We start from the raw sequence: 26021 nt of genomic DNA, 5'->3' as shown, positions 1-26021 counted from the left end.
TAGTGTGGATTCCATACGGAACAGTTGCTAAGCCATAAAGGGTAACGGTTTATTCATATAAATTTTACCACTGATTTTCTGATAAGCGAAAGCTATTTATTGTACCATGTTCAGAAAGCTCAGAAGGGAAAAGGATCTAAACAAATAATAATATCAGAGGATTTAAAATGTCCCCCAAATAAGTTGCCACAGTTCAGCATTGGAAGAAGCTTTGACTCTAAAATCTGTCATGAAGAAATGATTGTTGCTTGCTCCTGAATTATATCAGATCCATTTACTTCTTCAGCATTAAGGCATTCTGGTTATGGCCTTAGTGGTTTATTTTAATTAGATGCACAAAGTCTTTCTGCATCCTTTTGTTTTGTGCTGAAATACATGTCACATTCATTTTATAGCCCAAAGTTTCCTAATCTTAGGACCTTTATTACTAAATATTTTCTATATAAGGGCAAACACAGCAAATATCTACAACTGGGAGTCGACCTTTTTTTAATGTGGTCATTTAAGGATGAACCACATAGTTGCTACTTGAGTCCTAGTTCAGTGAACAACTTGGGACTAAGCCAAGAGCAGTTTGTATTCGTGTGTTGTGAGGTATTCAACCCTACTGAAGGCAGTGGGAAGGAATGTGAACTATCACAAGCAAGCTGCAGAGGTCACAGATGGAATTTGAAAAGCAAAAGCCAGTTGGGGGCACCAGAAGCAGGGAAGCTTTCAAGAGAGCTGGAAAATCAGCTGAATTTCCAGGGAGTTAGGCAGTGATAAGGATAAAGCCTTTGCAGGAAAACAAACTTGCATCAGATTTCATCACAGAAATTTTGAGGGAGCCGTCTGTCCTGGATTCGGACATCTGTCCAAAAAAAGATGCAGAAGAAATTATTAAATTACAGATCAGTGTGGCTCAGTGGCTATGCCTAGGAGTTCTGAGGAAGTTATGGAAAGTCTGCTGCGGAAAGAGCTATGTTTCTTGGCTATGGAAATACTGAAGCCCTCCAAAAGTATGTGCTGGAGGATTTCTGAAAACTGCAGAGCAGAAACTATTTCCAAACCACAAAATGTTGGTTAAAATAATATTTAAAAATACCCTGTAAACTAATAGAAGTTGAAGAATTTGCATTCATTTCTGGGTTCTGAAGGAGGTGTACCCACAAGCAATTACAAGTGGGGTCAGTGTGGCAGCCCCCTTCCGAACACACTGAATCATTTTGGAGCAGTATTATCCCATGTGCAGTGAAAGCTAAGGATGAAGAATGAATGAGGTGAGTAAGAATGCTTAAACAGAAATTAGTGGTTTCTTCTCACCTGGAAGGCAGAGTTCAGTTCTGGGTAAATCATCTCAAAAGGAAACTACAGCCAGAAAAGAAGTTTGATGTTAATGAGAGGACTTCTCTGTAAGGAGAGAGTGGGAACCAACAAGTGAGAAGACTAATCAGGGAGATTCTACAAAGATTTGCAAACTAAGAAATAATAGAAGGGTTTGGCTATACTTTCATGACAGGATAATGATAAATAGACGTGAAGAAACCCCAGACTTAAAACTGCTCAAAATAAATCCAGTAATTTGGCACATGAAGGTGAACTAGGAAGAGCCTTTGCTAAAAGCAGTCACTAGGGCTACAGTTTCACAAAACTGCAGAAAAGCTCATACATTTGTTTAAATATTAAGAAAGTTCAGAGACAAAATTACTGAAGATTTGAAAAATAAAACCCCCAAGAAAAATAGAATTATTTTTCAGTTCAAGGCAAAAGCCAATGGAAAGTGAGGCAGAAAATGTTCCTTAGGACCAGAGCCTTTGAGCACCCCCTAGGAAACTTCTTCAGTTCTGGGTCTTGTCTATGAGAGAGTGGGCCCAGGGCTGCTCCAAAGCACGCAATACATTTTAGCAGTTAGTTCATTTTCACTGGCACACTCAGCCACCTGGAAGGGGAAGTAAGTGCCTCTTATCTTTAGAGCTCTCCTCATGAGCCCCAGTTTGTCTTGTGTTAGGGGTTTTTACCTACACTAAATAGTTAGCCTGTAGAAAACTTGGTGTTTTAATTGTGTACAGCTAATGTATGGCTTTATTTCCTTCTATCTTCCATCCTGTTCTCCCCTCTCCTTTCTGGGTGGACACTGCCTCTTCCTGACTGCAGCAACTTGTGGAGATACTCAGCTGGAGGGCAATATCTTCTTAGCAAGCAGCTCTGGAGTGCCTGAGTGACAGCAACGGTCATGTCTGTTTTGACATTAAAAAATTAAATACAAATTACAAACAGGCAGCAGCCAAATGCACGAAACCCTGCATGCATCTGATGCTCCGGGCACTGCCTTTCTGTTGTTTTCCATGGATCCATCGTGTCTGTTTCTGCTGTACGAAGGTGTTTTTAAATCTAAAAAAAAAAGACAAGTTGTTTGTATAAAATAATAAAAAAACCAGGAATAATGCTAAATAAATGACAGATTATCCAACATGCCCCCTCCCCCAGGGCTAAGAAAGTGGCAGCAGCCGGAACATCTTTCAGAAATGAAGTGAGGGGGAAAGCAAAAGTGAAGGAGAGAGAGAGAGAGGGAGAGCAAGAAAGGAGGCGGCTTGAACAGCGGATGGCTGAAGTGTGCTCCGCAAAGCCAAGGTGGAAGTTAACACCGCGTTCGCGCTGTGCTGCAGCTGCAGTCGTGAGAGGGGCAAGGACACCCCAGAGGAGCCAGTGTGAAGACTGGGGTTCGAGAGAGAGGAGGTGCTTCTCTTCCTGTTGCCCAGCAGTCTGACTTCAGCCTGTTTATTCGTCGATTTCTGCACAGCAAGAACGCTATGGAAACCTGGTTGCTCGGCTGCTGGATCCCAAAACAGACTTTTTATTTTCTTTTTTTTCTTTTTTTTTCTTTTTTTTTCTTTTTTTTTTAAGACATAAAACAAAATGGAATGTTGATTTAAAACTAAAGATGGAAGTAGGGATTTAAAAATGGGTGTAAGTGAATATAACTTGAATAGAAGCTTGCTCTTTAGTGATACTGGTTTTAGAAACAGCCACTACCTGGACAAACATGGAGTTTTGAATCCAGCTTATTTAATTAAAAAAAACATTTCATTAAGAGCAGAGATTTTAGAGGAAGAGGGTATTTGTATGGGATTTTCTATTTTTTTTCCTTTTTAGTAGCGTAGTTGGGATCCACAGTGCTGCAGAACACGTGTTCCTTAGGAAGCAGACAAAAAAACTTAGTGTTATGTTCTTCATGAAAACTTGCACATACACTCCTATATGAGGCATAAATAGCGTGTGTTTTTATACTGAAATATATGCACCCGTAGAATTAAAGGGGTTGCTTGGCTTCCTGTTTGATTTGTTGGTCTCCAGTAAAAGAGCAGTGGGAGCCAGCAGCCCCAGCCAGGTGCTTCTCCCCACCACTAACCCATCTGATGTTTGTAAGTGTCATGTTTCCTAGTGTTTATTTGGGTAATTTTTCTATTTTTTACAGTGATGTTGTAACACAGAAAACTATCAGATCAGAACCTCAAAAGCTGTAGCTGAAGGAATCCAGGCCACCCCCCACCCCGTGTTGCCTCTGGGTGTTAGAGGATACCTCATGAAGCAGAGGGGAAAGGGAATGGGCAGCAGAATGATCTGATGTTCGTCCTTTGGGCCAATTCATTTTCCTTTCTTTTCTTTGCTGCAAAACGAGTTCAGTTCCTTTATTCATTGGGTGGGGGATGTGGAAGTGTTTTGTTGACCTTACCAAGGAGCCTAGCCCCAAGAAGAAAATGGCTTTTCTGGCAGACCTGATGGGATTTGTCTTGACCAAGGGAAGGCATCATTTGCAGAAGTTGGAATGGGCTTTTACCTGAATTTATCTACTCCTAATCATTTTTTGAATTTCTGGAGGGAGTTGAAATGATTGCCTTGACAGCATAATAAGTGTGTGGCAATCTTTTAGCAGACTATAGAAGAGAAGAAAGACAATTTGGAATTTTAATCCTTGTTCACTAAAATGCAGAAAATAAAAGCTGTTGCACAAAGTGGAGCTGTCACTTCGCAGCAGATAGCGCTCTGCTCCCTTTGTTGGAGAGTGCTATCCCACACCAGGATCAGATCAGCTAACCACTGATGAAGGAGAAGACCATCCATACTTCCCAGGTTTGCTTGAGCAAACATCCTTTTCTTCCTCCCTCCACTATCCCAGGGGAGGAGTGAGGAGGGGATTGAATCCATGCGGGGGGCAAACACTAGATTTTGTTATTTCAAAACGTTTCTAAGACAGCACTAAGCCAGTGAGTGAAGTGGAAAAGTAAAAAGCCTTGATACTTCATTCAGAAAAAAAATTAAGCCACAAAGAGAGCAAACAGATTACAACTATGCCATTTTAAAAAGATAAATACAAAATATTATGCATGCCTTCTTTCGGTCTGATCTTCCTTGTCTCTTTACCTGATGATTATTAATAGTTAAAAAAGAGAACCCTCTGTATTAAATATATGCATCTTTCAGAGAAAATTTTAAATGAACAGAACTGTTGGATTTTTTGTTTTTGCACAGTCTTGGAGACAAACTCTTTTGGATTTTTTTTTGTTTGTTTTGTTTCCTTTTAAGTTAATGAGAACCTTAGCTTGGTATGGCCATTATCAAACACAGCTGTACACCTTTAGCATTCTTAATGTTCTCTTATGGGGCTAATGTAAGCATCTATATAATATATATTATAAATATCACATTTTAAACAGGAAATGGAAGGCATTTGATGCAGAATTTTTGCATGATATAGAAATAATTAAAGTTAGCTAGTGTTTGTTTGTTTGGTCTGAATGTTGGTAGAACCTTCATAGCTTTGTTACAATGAAACCTTGAACTGAAGATATTTAATAAAATAACATTTAAACAGTGTAAAATTTGGAGTGTCACATTATTCTGCTAAACCATGGAACAATATGAAATTGGTACTTCTGGAATAAGAATCAATTGACAGAGGAGTTGGGTTTTTTTCCTGTGTCACTGAAAAATGTAATGTTTAAAAAGTTAAGTAGTACCATACCTGAAAGGGGGGAGGGGAGAATACTAACATTAAATACAAAAGGATGTTAAAATGACCATTATGGCATTTCCCTGACAGACCAGGGATAATAGGGAAATTCTGCTTTTGTTCCCAATAGCCCGATCCTTGGCAAATCTATGCTGTTACTTCCTTTCCTGGTCTTTGTTTTCCTCACCAGTATTTAAGACTCCTTGTGGGAGAAGCTGTACTTGCTATTTGTTTTGCCTGATGTAAACGTGCTGATCTCAAGTTGTGTGCCTTAGTTGTCAGCTAGAGTATTTTGTGTCCTAGCTGGGATGCTCCTGCAGAGGCACAGAACTTGTCAGGTCTAGCAGTGTAAGCATAATTTCTTAAGAAGTTAAAAGTTAGTTGGACTGAACTAGTTTTGGTTTTATACTGCCTCTTGGTGTTAGCATTTCACGTGTGTCCGATGAAGCAGGCTTTGTTCCACTCGGGCCTTTGCTGCTTTGCCATTTCTCTGTTACTTCCCACCCTGCAGATCTCACCTGCTCTGGAGGGCAGAGCCGTGAGGCTGCGGCAGGTGCTGCCCTCACCCTCAGCGCAGCGCGGCTGTGGGGACAGAGCCGCTCCGGGTTCTCCGTGTCTGTGCTACCCCCTGCCCGGCACGGTGACTGCCGTCACTGCGCGGGGCACGCACATCTCGGCTCTGCCCTGGCTGCAGGAAGGCTCGGGGGCTCCGGCCGGCGTGGGCCTCCATCGGGCAGGCCTGGCTGGCCTCCGTTCCCTCAGCTCTCCCAGGTGTGTCCGGGAAGCGCAGCCAAGGGACGGGGGTGGCTTTGCCTTATCACTGAAAGCGAGTTCATTGTGCTTAATCCCCTTCAACTGCAGCCATTACCTGCTAAATAGGTGTCAGCTGGGGCTGCTTAAAGAGATGATTACTTTTGCTGCCTGATCAAACAGGAGGAAAAAAATCGTCCTTGGTATTTAAAGGGAGAAGGTAAGAGTTTTATAGCCTATTTTACTGGGACTGAAGGTAATCTGTTCGGGGGAAAAAGAAATGGCTCCTGCTGTTTTGGGAGGAAAGAGACTTTCTGCTCTCATTTCAGACATATGAGGCAGGAGCATTCATCAGGTAAGGTTTCTCCTGAAGCAGTTAATCCTGTCTTAGTGATCTTCGAAGAAATGTAGTATGAGCTGATAAGCACTAGGAAGGTGCTCATAAAATTAGTGATGATCTCCCATGTTTTTAGTAGCTCTTTTAACCAGGATAAGAATAATTTGAACATATACTGCAAGCAAAATAATCAGACTAACACTCAGGTCAAAAATATTTATTGTAGCATATATTTGGGGCCTATTTCATGTCTTATGTTTTAGCTGACAGCAGGGATTGGGAATGGTGCTTCCCCGCATTGTAATAGTTCCAATATTAAGCTATCAAACAGGGATATTCCCAGAACCTTACTTGTGCTATAGCTAGTTAAAATCTCTTCATCCCATTAGATGAAGTTTTGCTATCTTCCTACCAAAGACAATTATGAAAATTGTTGCCTCTTACGTGTAACTGATAACATAGAAAAACAAACAGAGCATTTGACTAATGATTGGATTCGTGATCTGGTTTTGGGTTTGCTATGGCTTTCAGGCTGACTGCAGATCAGCCAGTTGTGTGCTCTGTGCTTCAGCTTTCTTATTTGTCCATGCAGATGATAAGCCTGACCTCTGTAGAAACCCCTGTGAGAGACTGATGAACAGTGCTGCAGAGCAGCCAGGTGGTATTGCTGCTACACATCACAGATGATTTTTTTGCCTGAGAATTTGAAAGGTTTGGGCCTGCAGATTAATGCATCTGGAATGCTTGCTTATTTGGGTTTGGTATACATTTATTTAAGAGTAGAGAAAGGTGATCCTTTGGGGGCACTTAAAGCAGCTTGAGTGGAGGATTATGAATTTTTCCCTTGAGATCCTTAGTGCCTGAGAACTCCTCACCTGCCAGAATGTCCTCTTTGCCTGCTGGTAAAGAATAGGAATTTACTGGTTGGTGTGTAGTACTCTGAAGAATTTTAAGCCAATGTACTTAACAAGTATTAGAAAACAAAAATGCATATGTTCATGGGCTTTAAGGTGGACTGGCTACAAGGAAAGGATGGATATAATTAAGTTAATAAAATCTTATTCTGAAAGTTTCTTGTGCTACAGGAGGGTCCTCTAAAGCACTGGTGGATGGGGGAGATGGAAAGGTGGTTGTGCCTAATCTGTGACAATTTATATAATTTTACCATAATTATCCATGGCTGGATGGGCAGGATGACATTTATTCACAGAAAACCATTTTGTTAATGCATCGTATGACTGCATGTTGGCAGACTTGGGGTTTGGCCAGCACTTGCAATGAAATACTGTCTCATCATGGTTTATTTCTCCTTCATGCTTCTGTGGGAAAGCGTAGTGCTCATACCAACAGAGGACAGCCTGCATAAATGGCACCAGGGCTCTGCTTCTGAGGCTTGTTTACATTGGAACATGGTATAGGTTGCATCAGGAGTCAGAGCAGTGCTACTGCCGTATGGCTGTTCCTGTTCCAGAAAGCATTTGTTTGTTTGTTTCTTACTACATGTCTAGAAGTTCAGAATAAACTGAAAAAATTACTCATACAAAAAAAGATATGTTCTACTAAAGTGACATTTGAAATTTATTGCTTTAGATTTAGCATATTTTTCTTGTATAAAAAAGGCCCAAACTTGGCATAGATAGTCTTTTAAATATTCTTAAGAATTCTAAACAGATTTCAGACTTGTTCATTCCAAAACAGTATTAATACTGAAATTGTTTTATATATGGTAAGTTAGCAACTTTTAACGCCTTCTAATCTGTTACAGTATGAGTAAAAATCTTCCATGCCTATTACAAAGACCTCAACAGAAACAGCAAGACATTTAATCTTCTACTTTAACTTTTGCTTTAAGAAGAAACAGGTCTGAGCCATTAAATGGAATATCCAGGGAAAGATGTTTTATGTAACCCTAAGAAAGAGATACTGCTTTAGTGAAATGCAGTCTTACCAGGGATAGCACATGCAAAGTGAAGTAGCACAGAGCAGTATGGTAACATGGAAGACAGGAGTCATAAAGCCAAGCACTCTGAGTGATCTGGAGTCTAAGGAAGCTGCTGTGGGGGAGAGAGCGGAGATGCAAGGTGGAGTTCAAGGGTGTCTTGCAAGTGAGTAGAGGAAGTTACATATGAGGTAGCTAGAAGGGCAGTGAGGACATCAGGAGAGTTGTTTCGTGGTGAAATGGGAAGGAAAGCAGGTAAATTCTGTGGTGGTGGTTTGAGCAGAGAGGAGGGGTTTGGAGAAATGGGGCATATTTGGAGGTAGTTGCTTCTGTGGCACATTTAAGTGGAGTTTTAAGCTGATACTCTTGCAGCTGTGTAGCAAACTATAGTGTACAATGTACCCTCCCTCACTGTAACTGAGATAGGTCGGACTGAGGAAGAGATGGGAAATACCAAAAAATACTTCTTTTTTTTTTTTTTTTTTTACCAGAATATCAAATTATACTTTGAAATGGTAAATCCTATTTCACTGACTGTAGTACTGGATGATAAATGCTACAAGCACATGACACAAAGTGCTGAGCTGCCACATAGTCCCTCCGTTGGCTCAGATTTGATCAGCTGTTTTGGAAAGGTCTGTGGTAGACTGGGCATCACCTGTTGCTGCCATGCAAACTTTGGGATTGCTGCGGGCTGGGGGATGATATTAATCTGATGTGAGCACGTGTTTGGATTAACCCAACAGAAATGCAATCACGTGTTAAAATATGTGCTGCTGCTTATTTTGGCAGCACAGACCTGTACAGTGTGACTGCAGGTGCTGGGAGCAGCTGCCTCATCAGCCTCTGCTGAGGTGAGGGTGCTGTCAGCCAGAGGCACAACAGGCTTTTGAAACATGCTAAGATCTGATCGCTCATAGCTTTGCTTTTCTTCAGTCATTTGATTCACCTGCTAACATGGGCTTAACAGGCTTGCAGAAGCCTGGTCAGTGCTTCAGGTACAAATTGATGAGCTGAAGATTAAAAGCCCTCTATAAATGTATCCGTAAACCATGAGTTTTGAGCTTTTTAAACTTTTCAGTAGAGGAGCAGGTTCCTGTACAGCAAGTCTATATATTGCAGTGCCTTTTGAGGGTTTTCTGAGAATTATTCACAAGGTGCCAGTAATCCTCTGACAGCAGGATGGGAAGCAGTACTTTGCCACCATAAGGCTTTATTCCCTGGGCACCTGCTTTTCCTTTGCTTGCTCCACTCCTGACGCTTCTGACTGCTCCAGATCCCAGTCATGTCAACCTGACCCAAATGTTCACTCTCTGCAGCGTGATCTTCTCCAGAGCAGATCCAAAAGCAGGACCGTGTAATAGCATTCCCAGACTGCTGTCCACTCCTCCAGCCTCCCCCGAGAATGTTTCTGTGATGTGGCTTCACATCCCATTCTGGCTTCCTACTACAATTTCCTCTACCTCTTTAACGTAGCAAATTGCACCGTGCATGTTTGTGTTTCTCGGGAGGCCGCTGCCGCCGATGTCACAGCAGTGTCAATCCCTACCTACTGCTTTCCTGGGCATCCCACGCCTTCCGCGCTGCCGCGAACGCGGCGGCCGCGGCCGTGCCAGGCAGCCCCGGGCCGCGGCGGCACCGCCGGTGCCCGCTCAGGGGCCGCGGGGCAGCCCCCGCCGCGCGTCTCGGTGCGGGCTCGGGGCAGCCCCCGCCGCGCGTCTCGGTGCGGGCTCGGGGCAGCCCCCGCCGCGCGTCTCGGTGCGGGCTCGGGGCAGCCCCCGCCGCGCGTCTCGGTGCGGGCTCGGGGCAGCCCCCGCCGCGCGTTCCGGTGCGGGCGTGGCTGCCGCGGGACCCCGGCCTGAGGGGCCCGGTCCGAGCCGTCCCCGGCGGGCGGGGCCCCGCGCCCCTCCCCCGGCCGTCCCTCGTCCCTCCCTCCGCGGAAGATGGCGGCCGGGCGGCGCGGCGGCGCCGGCTCCCCCAGCGGCCGGACGGTCGCGCAGCGCCCCGGAGCCGACGGGCCGCGACCGGCCTGAGCGCTGCTCGTGGCGCCGGGGACCCCCGTCCGCGCTCCCTCCTGGACCCGTGCCCTGCCCGCTCGGCGGGGCCTCCTTGTGCCAGGTGAGGTGGAGGAGGAGGAGGAGGGCGGCGCGGTGGTGCCGGACCGGCCCGGTCTGGCTCGGCGGGCGGCGGGGCAGAGCGAGGGGCGCTGGCGGGGCCGGGGAAGTTGTGCCGGCCGGGGACGATGGGCACGAGTGGGGGCGGTCTGTGAGGGGCGGCTGGGCCGTGGGAGGAGGCGGGGGTGCCGGGCCGGGCGGTGCGGAGGGCGCTGCCCCTGCCCGGAGCCACCTGTGCGGCCGTGGACCCGCCGGGAGCCCGCTCCGGGTCCCCGGGTCCCAGTGCGGTGCTCCGTTGCCGGCCGTGCCCGAGGCCGAAGGTTTCGCAGCCCTACCCGGCTGCTTTTGTCGGACGCCGGGCCCCCGACGCGCGGCTGGGAGCGGCGGCCCCTGCCCCATCGCGGCTGCCGCCCCTCGGAGCCCCCTGTGCTCCGGCCGCCGGCGGGGAGCGGGGTCGTGGGCCAGAGCTGCGCTCCCGGCCTCCCTCCAGCTTTGTTTACCCCACGGCGTCGTGTGGCGGGCGGCGAGGCTGCTGAGCACGGCGGGCCGGCGCCGAAGTAGTCGGCGGCACCGGGGCAAGGGATGCTCGTGTCCCCGTGGCGAGGCTGCGGCTGCACTGCCCGTGCTGCACACGCTGCTGGCTGGGGCTGCGCTCAGAGCAGGCCGGCCGTGGGTACAGCTGTGGTACTAGAAAGACGCAACAAAAATTACATAGAGAAAGCTGATGGAACGTGAGAAGTCGTTCCTGTAGTATTTCCCATTATATTTTAGCTGCTACAACATTTTTGCGTAGGTAAAGTGATAAATAAGAGCACGAGACATCCCTGTTTGCTTAGGCAAGAGCGTGTAAACTGTGTTGCCTGAATTAGAACTGAGCAAATGTCACACATATGAATTCAGCCACAAGTTACACTACTCCACACTGAGATCCTTTGTGACCAATTTTGCCGAAGAAGTATTCAGAGTTGTTAATTGTATGTGCATTTCTCCTTAGGAAATGTAACTTTGTCCTTTGTGGCAGAGGTAAACTAGAAACTTCTGATGAATTGTTCAGGTTATGTGCAGTCAATTATCTGTGGTAATTGGGCTGGTAAATTTTGGATGATGGCAGTATGGAGGGACACATTGTGTAAAAAAACCACCCAAAAATCCAGAAAAAAATAGAAGCTTAGTCTCAGCCCCAAGAGTTTATTGGCCTGGGTGCCCACAGGTGCTGGCATTGCCCGTGTGAGCTGGCCCTGCAGCCGCTCAGTGATCCCAAAGACAAGCCCTGCAGAGCTGCTGCACAAAGGCACTGGGGCGCTCCATCCACAGTGGGTTTGTGCAGTGTATCTGCATTGGGCTTCTCAGTGCAGCTGTTTTCATGGCACTGAGGTCACTGATCTGCTGACAAAATGGACATAGAAAGGCATTTTAGTTGGTTCTTCACCCTGCACAAAAGTGATTGTGGTGTGTTGAGATTGTTGGTTCCAAAAACAGCCTGACTCCAGTAGACCAGTTTTGAGCCAGTGGAAAATCTCTGTGCTTCAGTCTGGCAACCAGCGTAAAATGGTCTAAAAACGTTCTGCTGTCAGCAGCTGTGAACAAGTGCCTACCTCGTACAGTTATTATCTGCTGCTTTCTTCCTAAATTTTTCTTCCTTATCCCAAATTCCTCTTTTTGTTTGTTCTTCCCTTTCAGTTTTTGTTCTCCCCAAAGCACATGGTACTGTTTTCCTTGTTGCTTCTTGAACTTGTTTCCTAATGGATCTTCTCTTCTGCTGTTTCAGTATTTCTTCAGCCTTTGTAAAGCTGCGTTTTTGCATGTATATATGAACTATGAAGAACTGGAATTTTCAAGAAAAGGTGCAGCTCAGAATGAGCTGCGAGCAAGGACACAGAGTGGGAGTAGTGATACATCTGTCCATGTCAAATTTTTTGCTCCAGTTGCAGGAATGACTTTTGCTTGTGGGTGGGTTCTCAGACTGAGTGTCAGAATGGAGAGTGGGGGCCAATCTGGCAGCAAAATGTGATTGTGATACAGAAAAATTGACAGTCAGTGTTTTGAGGGATGGTATAATACGTGCAATTGTTTACCAGAACACAAGCATGTGCCCGGGCAGGCTGTGTCTCCCAGCAGCATCCAGTAGTGCAGTAATGGTGGGATCTGCTGCATGGATTTGGCATAAATCATGTTTCACTGTTGTGCCCAACCTTCAGTCTTATCTGCATCAGAATTCATGTAGGGGCCAGGTAAAAATAGCTTGAGCCTACTTTTGTATTTACATTTATAATTCCAAGTTTAAAAAAAAAATGGAGGAAGGGGAAATAACCAAATGCAGCTGAGCTTGTGATGTGTCCTGAACCACAGCCTATCTCCCCATCACTGAGCCTTGTTTCAGAGGGTTGAATGATTGTCTCAGATCTCTCTGTGGTATATCTGCAATATATGGTGATTCTCTGAGCAGAGCTGCACAGATAAGATAATGCATTTCGTTTTAATTGGCAGAGTTGTTTACACATGATCTCTTGCTCATTTTCCTCTTTTAAAGGAATGCGTATCTATCCCTGATTACAGCTCAGGTCAAAATCCCTCAGCACTTGTAGCAAATCTCCTTTAATTGGTCTCATTTAGCTCTCATAAGGTTGTGTTTTAATTCTTGCTCTTCTCAATCCTTTTCCCCAATCTGTAGTGTAATTTATTACAGGATATTTTATAGGCAAGGGAGCAGCCTCTGGCTGTCAGCAACCTTTGCAGTGTATCAAATTTCCAGCTCAACAGGCAGCTGCAACGGAGTGTGGGTGTAAGGCAGTGATGCTGCAGCAGAAGCACACAGGCAGTCAGTGGTGGCGGCACTGGGCATGAGTGCAGGGTTTGTCCTGGATTCTGGAGATAATTGGGGTGAATGCTCCTGTTTGCTCTCTCTGCTTCTCTACTTCTATTCTTGCTTAGCTGATGCAGAGGTCCCTGAGTTAATTTTTTTCCTTTCTAGCTGTCTTTCCGATCTCTCTGTTTCAAGGCAAATACATCCAAGTTGCTGCTGTTTTCTGATGACAGGCTTTGAGCAGTACAGAAGTGGTGGAAGGCAAGTACTGGAGTGTATTTTTAGAAGGCCCAAAGCAACATTAGCTGTCTTTAGAAAATTCCCTGTGACTTTGCTGGACACAGTTGCTTTGGTTAATTGAACCTAGTGCAAAGAGGTGAAATTCTGCATTTCATTATGCCTGTGCTGAGGCGCTTCACCTCTGGCCTGTCACAGCACGGTCTGCAGGCACAGTGCGCTGGTGCAGCTCCTGCCTGATCTCTGGGTGTTCTGACATCAGCTCTCAAAGTCTGGGGTTTGTTTTTCCTTTTTTTTTGAGCTGTGCCCTGTGCCTTTACACTGGCAATTTTCCCACTACAGTAAAATCAGAAGGGACCGTGTGCCTCTGCCTCAGCTGCTGGAGATGGCAGGCTGTGTGATGCAGCAGTGAAGGTACAGACAGACCTTCTGCTTTGCTGATCCTGCTCCAGAAGCAGCAATCTCCAGTAGAGCTGAGGAGCACAGTTCTGTCTTAAATCACCACTGAAAGATTTAGTGGAGTGTACAGATGAGAGCCCTACCTGTTCTTCTGCATAGTGATATTTGAAGGCCTCTGTCCTCTGGCAGTTGCTGTTTGGGGACTGTTTTTGATACAGGCTCACACGTTGAAAGGAAATTATATAGATCACTAGACTCAATCCATATGTGCTCTGTTAAAAATGCAGTAGAACTCTCTAGACATAAGTGATGAATTAATCTTCTGCACCAGGAAGATACCCTCCATCACGTTCTTGCTTGCTCTGATATTTTTTAGTAAGCTAACTGATTTAGCAGTGAATGTGAGGGTTTTGGTAAGATTGTAAGTGCAGTTTGGACCTTGTCAAAATATTTGTGGCTTATGCTGGGCAGTGTAACGAGATCTGTTTTCACAGAAGTGGGATTTGCTGTTTGCTTGTTTTTCAAAGCTGCCCAAACTCTTTAAACAAGGAGAGGGATGGGCACACACTTTCTGTATAGACTCAGCCTGCTTTTAATTGTCAAGTAAAAAGAATAGTGCAAAATAAGAAAGGACAGCTTCATGTAGCACTTGCTTATGTACTAGCAAGACCAAGAAGGTGTTTGGAAATACCTGTCTCTTCCAAATGTGTTTGTAGCTGTGTGCAGCCCCAGCTGTTCTTCCTGCTGGGGTTACAGATGTGGAGTATCAACAGTGCTTGCAGCTATTCCCAGGCTGAAATGTTACTGCCTTAACTTAGTCTATGATACTGCCCTCTTCTTTCCATTAAGTGAATTTTATATTTGTCATTAAATACAAATTATAAAGTTATGCATTAAAAGTAACAGCGATCAGATACCAGCGTTCATTTTTTTTTTCCCAAAGTCAAAGGAAGTTGAAAAAAGAGAGATCAGTTTTGTCCTTTGCTCAGTGTACATGACTTGTGCAGGTCCTAGTGCTGGTCCCTGTGCTTTGGGTATCTCACACTGCACTTAACATCTACAGCATTTTGTCACATGTTTTGAGCATGGAATCGAAGTGAGGGAGTGTAGGATACAGTTGTTCTGCACTAGCCTGATCTGTTTTCTCTCAACACTGCAGCACATTATTCTGAATTTTTTTCCCCGTTAGAAATATTTCCATTAGTAGAAAAGATTGTCCAGGCCATTCTCTGTAAAGCAAGAGACAGCAAGAGTCTGTCCCCTCCTCTCCTGCTTTCCCATCCCAGTCCAGTAGCTGACAAGAGGAGGATGCCTCCTCAGGGAGGGTTTCCACAGTGGGGGAGAGAGGCGGTCATAAAGCTGCATGTGTTAGATGGCACGCCAACAAGTCATAGCCCCCTCCAGAGTCAGGGATCACTGCTCTTTTATTTATTGATGTATGTTTTTCCTCTGTATTCAGTTGTTGGATTGGGAGCTGGGTTGGCATAACTGATGCAAGAGGGAAGGAGGAAAGAGGGACAGCAAAATGACAATTTTATCCCTTCTTAATCTCTTTTTGCAGTTCTGGTCTGCCATCTGGTCGGTCTCTTTGGAAGCATACACCCCCAGCAGCCTGTCCTTACTCTTTCTTTGTCCAGTCTCTTACATCCTTCAGTTCTGTGTTGGGGACTCCCCAAGAATATTACACTCCTCTGGGTGGTTTGTGTTGGGAGGCTCCTGTGTGAGGACCATTAGATTAGGTGATGGAGCAAATGTTTTCCTTTGATCGTGTTTAGTTTTACTGTTCCACATGATTCCATAAGCCTAATATTTTATTGGTCTTTAATCTAGTCTCTAATTAATGCTAATTTGCTTGGCAGTACTTCTGAAGTAAAATCAGAGCTTGCACGTGGGTTTTTAGAGCTCTTCAATAGATCTTACATTTTTAATCACTTTGGTATTAATTCCTCAATGGAAGCAGTGGAATGATAGGCCTTAGTGTGCTGCATTGTAGTAGAACTCAATTTAGAAAAGCAGAGAAACTTGAGATTTACTTCAGAAAGGTTAGAAGAACCACAGAACATTTACAAATGTCTATTTTTGTTTTAAGAACCTCTTACTGAATGACTTTGCATTAGCTCTCTAGCTCTTTCTGGTGCTTTAGAGTGAATGGAAAATTTTGTATCACAAAGGGCTTTTAAAACAGTCAGCTTTTTAAAAACATCTTGCATGATGAGAGTTGGACTAATTTGATTACATGTGAAGATATAGTGTGTAAATACAGCTCAAGTGTCCACATCTGAGCCAGGCACTTTAAGTTCTCTTTATGTTAAGGGTGTGTTAGGGCACTGTTCATTGCTAAATCTACCCTAAAGCAGATGTCCACATTTGTTGAGGTGAATCACTTGCTGGAAGTTCTTTGTTGTTTTTCCACTGAATATACTAAAAACTGAGAATGTCACTGTCTCTCAGATGTAGAGAATGTCAGCAGGATAAGTATCTGAGCAGAAGCTGAGTTGAACACCTTCCAGAGTGACAACTAATTTGCTCCAAATCCTGGACTGCTTTTCAGTGTAGCACTTTTAATATCTTCACATTAATTATGTAAGTTTGTCTCTTCTGATCTTAACTACCTTTTCCATATTTAGAGCATTTTTTCTGTACCTTTTTCTTCTTAAGCTGATTCTGATGTGGGGATTCTGTGCCACTCACACCTTATTCTGAAAGCTTTTGCAAGTGCTGACTGTTAGGGCTTGTTCTGCAGCTGTCCATTGTCTTTGCCCTTGCCTCTGTGGTTAAATTGTTCAACAGCCAGGGTCCCATTGTAGGTGGTAACCAGAACCTTACTGGCGTCCTGGACAGCCATGCCTGTCCCAGAGAACTCAGACCAAAACATGGCCGGGTCTTTGATTCAGAATCTAGCTGCAGAGATTGTAGTTGACTCTAAGCAAGGAGAACATCAAAATGACAGGTACAGGCCTATGATTTTTTTCTGTAAAGAGACCAGTTTCCTCCTGCACAGTCTGGGTTTTACACTGCTGGAAGCTTCACTTGGAACAAATGATGAGGTCAGGTTTGGAGTGGCCCAACACAGTGGCACATTGCATGACTGAAATTAATAATGTAATTTCACAGCAAGTTGAATACCTCTTAATATTTAACGGCCCAAGATGAACAAGGAGCACAGCAAGACTGGGAACTCTCATGCAATCTAATAAAAGGCAGAAATTTCAGTGGAGAGAAGTTTGGTGTTTTGCCTGACCCTTTAAATGCATCCTCTCGAATCTGTCATCACCCACGTTCTGTTTGTGGTTTTTTTCTGGCCATCACATGTGCGTAGATCAGTTTCAAGTACAGAGATGTCTTTGAAGTGGCATCCTTTGTCTCAGCAATGGAGCTGCACAACTGAAATCATCATCACCTAAACCATTGGAAAACTGCTTGTCCTCCTGTTATTGAGGGCTGCAGAGGTATTAAAAAGAGCAGACAAACTAGTGTAGACATTGCATCAATCAACACAGAGTGTCTGTGTGTGGGGACTGCTGCAGCTCCCTGTTTCATCAGCTGTGTGAATCCACTCTCAGGAGAACCATGTGAGCTTTTGTAGTGTTAAACCTGCTTTTTCGAGGATAAAGTGGGATCCTGGCACAGTCCAGCAGTTGTGAAGGGGCAGATTCATTTCAGCATTGAAGCCTGGCAGAAATTGCTGGTCTCCATGTTTGATCTATTGTCCAGAACAGCTCTGAAACATTCAGCTTTCCCCTTCCCCCCATTTTGGTTACAAATAATGTATTTAATTTGTTGCTTGTAATTTCATTGGTTTTATTTTTAATTAAATGCTCTGGTTTCACTCAGTGATACTAAAGCTCAAAATGCGTGTGCTTTACTTATGGCTGAGTCATAATCATCTTCCTCATAAACAGAGATCTGTCACTGTCTTCTGATTTAGTTTTGTCTGGGGACTTCCATCCATATCCTTCCTTTATGTTCCTTTTTCTGATCTGGTCACTTGTATCAAAGCCTGCTGTAAATAAGGCTGCTTTCTTGAGTCAAGGCTACTGTGAAATGTGCTGTTATCGTGTGCTCGCATCTATATTTTAGTGTCCTGTAACTGTGCATGGAACAGGGTGTGTTTCCATGGCCCAAGTCCACATAAACATATAAACACAAAGCTTTCTGCAGGAAAACTTGCTTTGCCTCAAACAAAATATTGATGTTTGCCTTTCCCAGCATTACTTATAAATACAAATTCCTCACTAACCACACGCAGTGCTGCAGTGCCTGTGGCAGCAGGCAGAGCTCGAAAGTTCTTTTTGGTCTTGTGTATGTGGGCAGGTTAAGAGCAAACTGGTGTTCAGGGATTGTCATAATTGCAGTTGGTGTTGAACATAGTGTTTCTCTGAGGTTGTTAACTCTCTTGCATGTAGTACAGCTATGATATAATTATTTTTAAGTTAGTGCTAGCATTTTCCTATTGCTCAATGAAAATAGGGTGAAAATGCCCTTTGAACATACTCCTTTTGGTTTGCATTTAAACTGATACTACTCCTGAGGAAAGCAATCCAATCCTCTAGTGCCACTTTGCTGTACTGGCACAAGAACTCAGCAAGGAGGATCAGGAAACTCATGTGGAAATTAAAAGAACAGAACAAAACAAACCTCCTTTTTTCCTATGTTATTGTTCTCCAGAAGGGAAAATGTTACTTATCAGTAAGAAACCCAGTCAGGCTCAAATGCTGTTGTAGTTGCACGCCACAGAGTACCTTGAGGATAAGATGAATTGATGGCGTGCCAGGGCCCCTGTCTTTGGAGGAGAGACCTCAGTACAGTTTCACATGGTGGAAGCTGAAGAGGAGTCTTGTGCTGCTTTTCTCTGCATCAGTCCTGCAACGTTTTTAAATCTACATTAGCCTTAGCTAGCAGTGGTCATGAGGAGCTCTGAAACAAGCAGCATGATGAGAGCCAAGCTGCATGCCCAGCAGGCTGAGGTGAGAGCCAGTAACTGCACTCCTTCATTGCCATCTGCTCTTTTCCACTTCTAATTGGACACTGGATTAATTTTTGTATTGCTGATTTCTTGTAAGGGGTAAGATTGAAGAAGTAATAGCAATAGTAGTTTCTGAAAAAAATGAGTCCTGGGGTACAGCAGCGTAGTCATTTTGATCAAGGTGCAGGCCAGCCCTGAATTCACAGATTCTGCACTTTTTTTTGTTTTCTACTCCAAGACTTCCCAGCTTCTCTGATGAGTAGTGCTGCATTATCTTTATGGTCCTGTGCAATTTACCAGAAAGACATGACATGTTATGTCAGAAAACTACTTATGTTTCTATGGAATTGTTCTTGGGCTTGGTTTTTCCGTATCTTGTTAAAAAAACCCCTAAAATCAAACAAAGGAAAAAACCAACCAAAAAAAGCAATGTTTCTGTGTTTTCCTCTACGGCTTGTCTTAGCACCCTTGCACAGGCAGTCTGTCCCATGATACTGTTCTGGACAAATCTCTGAGGACTGAAATTGTTGGGAGTGCTCAGGCCCCTTCCCCTTCCTGCAATTATATCTTCCTGAAGTGCATCCTGTGCAAGGGTGAAGATCAGCTCCAGGCAGGGCTGGGAGACAGGGCAGAGGAAAATGATAAAGTGTCTGCACTGGAAGCAGGGCTGTTCTTGAAGGGGATGTCTGTAAATGCTTTGGTCTTAGAGTATGCTGAGTACTTCTAAAAATGAGCCAACTTAAGAAAGAGGAAAAGTACAGCTAAACACTTCTTCATACAGCTCTAGGGATGTAAACCACAAATGCAAGATTCTGGTTTCCCCTGTCATTAGGCTTTATCTGGAGAGAGCATTAGGTGGGGATAGAGATGTTGTTTGATCTTCATGGGTTACTGATTTAGAAACCTCATGCTTGACCTGCTGGGATGGGATGGAGACACCAAGCTTGAAAATGAGTGTTGAGAGCCTGCTGGTTTTGTCCTGTCTTTGCAACACTTTCACACTGGTGTTACATAGTCTCTGCTAGCTGCTCTCTGTTGGGATACTGTAACTCTTCCTGGGGCTCTGTGGAGTTCCATCCTCTTTGCAGCCATGACCTTTTACCCCGGGTGTCCTGCAGCGTGGCTGTGAAACTGCTGGCAGAGCTGGGGAAGTGGCTGCAGCGTTGTGAGCACAACTGGCAGGACTTTTGTGGTGGCCAGAATAACGTGAGGGAGCTCGCAGCCAAGTGAAACAGGAATGACCTTGCATGCACAGACATTAGGATATGACACTCAAGTCTTAAAATTTCCTAAAATAATTATCTTTAGGTAATACTTTTTAGAAAATCTTACCTGGCTTGATTTGATCTGTCTTGAAGGAAAAGAAAGGAGATGCAGGAAGAAATGTGGTGTGTGTGTGGGGGTTCAGGTAAAGCTATGGGAACAAGCTGGCTACTGCAGTGAAATCCATCCTGTGAACAGGAGGAGCCTTCTTATCCCTTTTCTCTGCCTGTAAGACTGGCTTCACTGAGACTGCAGAAATTAGTGTGAAATGCAAGAAAAAAAGTAGACATAAGTTTTGACTAATACTGATCTGAATCTAGCTTTGAGTTGCTAATACTGGTGCCTAAGATCCTTTGTTCTGTCACTGTCACCCAAGACCATCTTAAACAGTGATGAGAAAGTGTCACACAAAAATTCTTAGAAATGTTGGTTAATGATTATTGGGTTTGGAAATGACAAGTTCTAGGAAGCAGTACTTGAGAGCAGTGAGTGCAATACTTTTTCTCCTATTACAGCTGCTCAGATATATTTTCTCTCTCCTGGGGAGCAAGTCATACAATGCATTTTTTTGGCTTGCCAAGCTTTTTGCACGAGGTCAGCATTGCCATTATAGTGCTAGCACAGCATAGTCATGGTTTAAATGTACTAGCTGCAGAGGTTGTACATGACTACTGACTTTTTTGAGTGGTACAATATTAAGTATTCAGCTTGAGGCCTTTTATTAAGGGGGCCTCATTGGCAGTGCCAAGTACTGTAAAATTCTCTGCCTATTTAATGCAGCTGATATTGGGCATAACTAATCACTGCTAGGGCTTAAAACCTTTGGTGTATAATGCATCTGGGAGCAGATAGCTATAAGAGTGGGCAGAGGAATCTCCTTTCTTTTCCTTCTTCAGTAAAAGCTCTTTTTTAATATAAAGGTCCAGTTGCAGCTATTTCTTGTATAGTGTGCAAAGCACAGCAGTATGTGGGCAGCAAACTAATGCAAAGTGTTCTCCTGTCTAGTGTTTCATTGTTCTTTCTGCCCGAGGCTTTGCAACCTTGGTCTTTTTTAGTTAAAATCTTTAAACAATGGATTATCTGTTTTCTCGGGCTTTAGAGGATTTCAAATAGCAGTCACCCTTAGGCATTTGGCTCAAGATTACAGCAATAAATACATTCATCAGAGCCCCCTGGCCCTTCCAAGAGCCAGGCAGTCATAAGATTACCTCTACCATATTTGTCTGCTTCTAACTCCAGTGAAGTGTGTCACCCCGTTAAGAATTTGAGGTAAGCCCTGTTCTTCCTGAGCATTTGCACTCAGATGATTTTTAAGAAAAGCAGGGGGCTGTGTGTGGTGAGGTTGAGAGCTCCTGCAATAGGCAGACTTGATTCTTGCTGTGATGTTGGCTTTTATAGCATTACCAATTTGTATTTTCCAGGAGATCAGAAGCCTTTTCAGAAAACCAGCTTTGCTTCTTTTCCCCCAAGGTCCAGCAGTCTGAAAATTTAATATGGCTTTAAAATTACATTGGAATGTAATTTTAATCAATATTGACATTTCTGATCTTTGTATGCCAGCTGCTATTCTGTTGAATGGTTCTGGGACTGGAGGGCCCTGTGCCAGAGATTACAAACCAGTTGCCACCCAGTTGTGATATCTGACGTGGCAGTTTCTGTAAGAGTGCTTCCTGATTGCGTTGTTAAAAAGGTCAGCTATAATGTTTTTCTTCTGTTACTATGAGATCTAAGGTAGTTTAGAGATATTGGACATTCTGCTGTGTTGCTTTGGAGAAAGATGGCAGCTGTCAGAAGGAGACCCAAAAGTCAGTTTCAGTAAAAAACTGCATTTTCTAAAGGAGTTTATTTGTGGGCAGAAGAGCTGTTTGCTGTGTGACTTTGCATGGGCAGTGCTTGCACAGCAGGGCTTACCTCTTATAAAGAGAAGCTTTATCTCAGGAAAGTTCATTGCATGGAGAGATCTGTGGTGTCTGTATATCTGTGAAGATTCTGCTCTTAACAGCTTCTATTGATTCTCCCCAAGTGCGATTTCCCAGCCTCCTGAGCTGCTGTTATCACACCACATCATGTTGCCCATCGCAATTAAATAACTTGTGCTGGTTGGCCACTAGCTTTATCAAAAGACTTTCCCAACACAGGTATGCAAATTGGAAAAAGAAAATGAGATTCTCTTTGGCTTTTGTAATTTGCTTCATTTTATTTCTTCTTTCCAGCAAGAAAGTGATGATAAACATTTATTAAACTACTCTGTAGGTTTTCAAAATACATAACACACGTTACCTTTGCCTTGGAAATTTTCCAGCTTACTTTTCTGCAAAAGGTAACAGTATTTAAAGTGTTTGTAAATAGAGTGAGTCAGCTTCAACATTTCATCACATAAATTTTTATCAGACGATGGTGGAACCATGGAGAATTTTTGGAGGGCTAGTACATGCAATGTTTGCAGCATTTCTTTGCTGTAGTTTTAGTCTTTGGCACCATTCCTTAAATCTTTTTCCAGGGAAAAAGTAGTCTCTAAAAAAACTCTTTTTTTTTTTTTTTTTTTTTTTTATAGTAGTAGTAGATGGATAAGAATTGGTAATTTAATTGGTAACTTGAGCAATGTAGCAGGTTTGTCTTTGTTCTAGAGCATCTTGGTATGGAGGCTGGGGTCTTTTTAATATAGTGTATAAACTGTATCAAACAAGAATATCTGTTACTATGGTTTTGACTATCAAAAAGAATAGAAGTATGTATACGAAATAGATGTAGGATGTGGTTATTAATATTGACATTACACCTAGAACACTCTTCTGTGTTCCCATGGGAATTAACTTAGAGATGCAATGTCAAGGGAATAGCTGTATCTTTAGCATCCCTAAGACTTTATAAGGCTGGTTAGAAGTGCTGAAGATGCCAGGACCAGTGGGCACGTGTGAGCCTGGGCCTGAGCCCAGTGTCCCCCTGGATTGCTGATCCATGCCTGTTGGACATGGTCAGCACCAGAGCTGTGCAGAAGTGAGGAGCTGTCCTGCAGCCTGGACTCTGCAGTTTCTGCATTGAGTGGAGAGGAGGGAGCTGCAGGCCAGCATACAGACTGATGGTTTAAAGGAGATGGAAGCTGAAGCTTCTAGGTTATGGGAACTATGGCTGTGGAAAAAGGATCACAGAACCGCAAAATACTGACTTGGAATGGACCTGCAAGGATCATTGCATCCAGCTCTTAAGTGAATAGCCTGTACAGGGATCACATGTGTGTTTTAGTGTCCTGCTCCAACCAACTGAGCAGTCTCAGTCTGATTTGAGGATATTGGTGGGGTTCATAGAAACAGCAGATGTGCTGAGGTGCTACTAGGTTTTTGGGTGCTAATGAAATGGAAAACACTGTGTCAAGACAGTGCTGCATCTGTCAGCTTGTGTTGCCGAAAGGGAAATGTTAAACAGGGAATCAACAGATGACCCGCGAGGATGGGCAAGTGGGGCATGAGGAACATGAGAAGGTTAGATGGAAAAGACGGGCTTTGGAGGAGAAAGGAAGATGAAATAGCTAAGATACACATAGTAGAAGTAGATACAAAGCTTTGTAGCATCTTCCTGTGCCTTGGATGGAATCTAGGACTCTGAATCTGGAGACCTGGCTGTCAGACAATACCCTGAAACCTTTCAGCAGTGCTGCTTCAGTTCTGTAGTTCTGCCACCCAGAGAACAACCAGCTGTAGTTGCTGTGACTTACAGTTAGCTCAAGGTGCCCCTGTGGCTTATCAGAATTGCTCAGCCAGTGATACCAGTGGGATGCTTGCATAGTGGAGTTTGTCATTTAGGATTTTGCTTTAACGTGGGAATTGTAGACAGGAGGAGGGACACACATGGAGGCATGTGTATGGATGTACACTACCACATTGAGAAGGTGGTGAGTACAAACACTCATAAGATAGAACATCTCAGAATTAATTTTGTTTGAGCAACTTTATGTCCCTCTTAAATAAAACAAGTTCTAACTTGCACAAATCATAAAAATACAGTGGAAAATTTTAATTTTTCAAAATTTGTTCATTTAATTCTACCATCTATATGTGCTTTATTGTAATTACTGTCAGGGAGAAAGTACAGATTGAGGGTTATTTTCTATCTCCTGGTATTAATTGACCATTTGGAACCCAACACTGTGAGTAAGCATTGTTTATGTATTACTTCTTGCTGGTGTTTGAGTGGTATGTGCAGTTTACAGCTTTGAAATACTCAATCTTGGGAGCTAAGCTTGCTCAAACTTTTTTCTCTATCTTGGAATAATGAGATGGGGGAAAAAAAATTGTACCTTGAATTACTTCCTGTGTTTTTTCCTTTGGTCTTCTCTTCTGTGACAACAGCATTAATGTTTTGGCCTAAATGATAGTGAGGCTTTGCTAGTATATGGGGAGAAAGATAAAGAAAGAACTTTTAGGGAAAAAGGAAGTAGAGAGGTTGAGGGTGCATGATTCTGTGAAGCACTTAATATAGAGCTATGAGTCAGCAATATCTTTCTGCAGTCATCTTGTCCAGATGGAGTATTTTCTTTTACCTTATCAAGCCACCCTCTTTTTCTGTCCTGTTTCTTTAGGAAAAAAAGCCTGCAAGAATAACATGCAGTGGCACAGGTGATTTCTTTAGGTCATGGAATTCAGAGCCAGGTGACAGGCAAGAATCCACTGTGGGAGAGCAGATCCCACAAACAGTAGGATAAGTGATGGGTGGATCCCTCTCCTCATCTGTCGCTATTTCCTAACAGCCCAAATCACTGAGCACCTTGTGTTTGTGTTGCCTGTGAAGAAGTGTGCAGCTCTAAAATATATTCTAACATCTAGATCTTCTAACATCATATTCTAACTAACATGCAGTCTTTAGACAAAGCAAGTTATTGTGAGTTAACTCACAAGTTATTGTGAGTGAATGAGAGGAAATCCTTTTAGACCAAGACTGATTCAGTTGTTCAGAGAGGTATGGTTCCCTTTTCACCCTAGTGCCATATTATCAGAAAGTCATTTCACTAGTTACACTGTCTAGAGTTTCCTTTAGAGAGGGGGAATGACTACTACTTTGTTATTGTTTTCTACATCAAGAATTCAATGTTATTTTCCAGGAGAATTTTCATTTGTGATTCATGTATGTAGGTATTTAAATCTGGGTGCTCTTAGTGGAGTTACTGTGTTTCCTGTAGACCTGAGTATCTGGTGACATTAGTCCCATTTGTTTTGCATTTGATGTAGCTGAGCAGTCCTGTGGTTTGGTACTTCATTCTTAAGCAGTTCTGAACAAAAATGTGTGATCAGTGGTTCTAGGTACTACAACTAAAGCAGACCCATTTTTCCATTCTACCTAGTTAAAATCCACATCTTCACATTGAAGAGACTAGAGAAGTTTACTGTAAGTTGATCACTATGTTAAAACAAAAAAAATGCTTCTCCCCTGTGCTGTTACAAGGCCACCTTACTGTAACAGTGCTGCTGCCAACCTGCATGCAGATTTTGAGGTGTCTGCCTCTTTGGTGACTTGGTTGAAATTGTTTATCTGGAGTAGTCAGCCGACAGATTGAGCAAGAAGTACAGGATGCAGCAGACACTGGTGTTGCTGCTGCTTACCCGTGGCTGCTGTGGGCTGCATTTCTGAGGGCTGCCTGCCCTTAGGGGTGGAAGGAGGGCAGTGGCAGAGCGAGCATTAGATCTGCCAGAGCAGAAAGTTGGGGCAGGAGACAGTCGCATACTTCACTTATGGGTTTAAAAAAACAAACAGCAAGTCAGTCACCTTCCACCACCTCTTCAGCAGCACTCAAAATGAAAAAGCTGCTGCCTACAATTTTCTATATTAAAGGACAAACTCACTGTGAAAAGGTGTTGAGGATTGGAAGAGAAATGTAGGCAAAAGAGGGAATATAAATGCAGAAAAGTCCTTTTTAAAATGTCTTTAAAAGGAGATCTTTATTTGTGATTGACCTTTTCATTTTGCACCCAATGTTGAAATCAGGTGTTTTGAAGTTCTAGATAATTTATCTGTGCTAAAAGTAATTATTTGGGATCAAATGAAAAATGACATTTGCTTAAGAACTTTTTGTGGCGTGTTCTTGGCTTTTATTTCATCTGCATAGCATATATTGATGGAGGGTGTCTGTGGTATCTACTATCTACTACCCTGCTCCTTGACTCCTTAATTTGCAAGAAAGTATATTTATTTATTTGTCAGTACTATTTCAAGGAAAGATAAAAACAGGTGA

General features: G+C 43.5%; 2 protein-coding genes across 17 annotated transcripts in view; both read left to right on the top strand.

The window, feature by feature from the left end:
- Positions 1 to 2880, top strand: part of CAMK2G (calcium/calmodulin dependent protein kinase II gamma) — a 117082-nt gene extending 114202 nt beyond the window's left edge. For 13 of the 14 annotated variants that reach the window (XM_063405874.1, XM_063405864.1, XM_063405866.1 and 10 more), the window contains one exon: positions 2134 to 2880. The gene's annotated coding sequence lies outside the window, so the exon portion shown is untranslated. The remainder of the gene's footprint in view (positions 1 to 2133) is intronic. The other variant, XM_063405865.1, reaches the window with a different exon arrangement.
- Positions 2881 to 9923: 7043 nt separating this feature from the next.
- NDST2 (N-deacetylase and N-sulfotransferase 2) overlaps positions 9924 to 26021 on the top strand; it is a 127707-nt gene continuing 111609 nt past the window's right edge. For all 3 annotated transcript variants that reach the window (XM_063405859.1, XM_063405858.1, XM_063405857.1), the window contains exon 1: positions 9924 to 10134. The gene's annotated coding sequence lies outside the window, so the exon portion shown is untranslated. The remainder of the gene's footprint in view (positions 10135 to 26021) is intronic.

This window comes from Prinia subflava, chromosome 9, assembly GCF_021018805.1.
Source record: "Prinia subflava isolate CZ2003 ecotype Zambia chromosome 9, Cam_Psub_1.2, whole genome shotgun sequence".
Lineage (NCBI taxonomy): Eukaryota > Metazoa > Chordata > Aves > Passeriformes > Cisticolidae > Prinia > Prinia subflava.
This window is presented reverse-complemented; position numbering and strand designations above follow the sequence as displayed.